Genomic DNA, 1,500 nt, shown 5'->3' with positions numbered 1-1,500 from the left:
CGCACACTCATATCAGATTTACACATGTACAGCCATTTTGTGTTACGTAGCCAGACTCTGTGTGCATCCAATATCCTGTTTTAAGTATAAACATTTCAAGCAAGCAATAATAAATGAGAATAATAATGGATATTTTTTTAAAGCAGTAGAAGTGATAGCAATTTAGTTGCGTCAACGAGAGAATTCGTCAAGATTAAGAAATCTGTCATCGATGGTAGCACCGACGAGATACTATTAAAGACCGACATCCTTATGGGAGTTCGTGTCCTTGTGAATATTGAAGTGATTAAGAATTAAAAACTGATAATATTGTACTAATTTTATGATTTATTAGTTTATTTTTATTCAGTTTATAATTATGTGTTATATGTGTAAAAAGAACAAAACATTGTTTCAATAAAAACATGGTTTATTTTATTGTTGATAAATGATTAGTTACATTTATAATTATATGTGTATGTGTATATGTGTAAAAAGAACAAAACATTGTTTCAATAAAAACATGGTTTATTTTATTGTTGATAAATGATTAATTACAACATAATTATGATTTTTAGATAGTCGCTATACATTATGCAAACATTTACAAAAAAAAAAAAAGAGTAAACTTGAGTGATACGTCGATCGATCGATATATGAACAAGGCTCATAATATATTAATAACATTTTCTTACAACATAATTACGATTATTAAACAGATATCGCTATATTTACAGATTGTAATATAAATATATAAAGACGGTAGAAATTTGCATTACTAAATTTATTTAAGGCACAGTTATCGTTTGCTCACAATTCTTCCATTTTTCAGAGAAATATCTACTATTGGCCATTTTATAACGCCGGAATAAATCGAGTCGTATAAATATACTACGCATAACAATTAGGGGTTTCAAACCTACAAATTTTGTCGATATTAAAGAAACTGTATCTCTGCTTCCAGAGATCGTAGGACAATTTTTCTGGGTGCGTTTTAAAGGGTGAAACTTCTTCTATGAAACAGTTAATTGTCAAATATCTCCCTTCCGCTTTATTGCTCTTTATTCAATGCTTTATAAAAAGTGTTACAGTGATCGGATTTAGTTCAAATATGCGCCGTTTTGTTCGATAATCTGTTTCCATCTAGACGGCAACTTCATAATACCCCCCTCGTAGAAGCCCCCCTCCTTACTTGCGAAGAACTCGGACAGCCACTTTTCACAATCCTGTATTGAGTTCAACTTTACACCACCAAGGGCGTTCGCCATGGACAAGAACAGGTGGTAATCACTTGGCGCTATGTCCGGGCTATATGGTGGATGCGATGAAACCTCCCATCCGAGCTCCCGTAGCTTCTGACGAGTCATCAACGAAGTGTGTGGTCTGGCGTTGTCCTGGTGGAACACTACACCCCTCCTGTTGGCCAATTCTGGACGCTTCTGGTCGATCGCCTGCTTCAAGCGGTCCAGTTGTTCGCAGTAGATGGTAGAATTAAGCGTCTGGCCATATGGGAGCAGCTCA

General features: G+C 34.9%; 1 long non-coding RNA gene across 1 annotated transcript in view; it reads left to right on the top strand.

The window, feature by feature from the left end:
- The first annotated feature begins 348 nt into the window (after positions 1-348).
- The window catches only part of LOC108728007 (uncharacterized), a 7,177-nt gene continuing 6,025 nt past the window's right edge, over positions 349-1,500 (top strand). The window contains exons 1-2 of the long non-coding RNA XR_001936871.1: positions 349-360; positions 558-560. This is a non-coding gene — a long non-coding RNA (uncharacterized lncRNA). The remainder of the gene's footprint in view (positions 361-557; positions 561-1,500) is intronic.

This window comes from Mycetomoellerius zeteki, unplaced genomic scaffold (assembly GCF_001594055.1).
Source record: "Mycetomoellerius zeteki isolate Tzet28-1 unplaced genomic scaffold, Tzet1.0 scaffold570, whole genome shotgun sequence".
NCBI classification, from domain to species: Eukaryota; Metazoa; Arthropoda; class Insecta; order Hymenoptera; family Formicidae; genus Mycetomoellerius; species Mycetomoellerius zeteki.
This window is presented reverse-complemented; position numbering and strand designations above follow the sequence as displayed.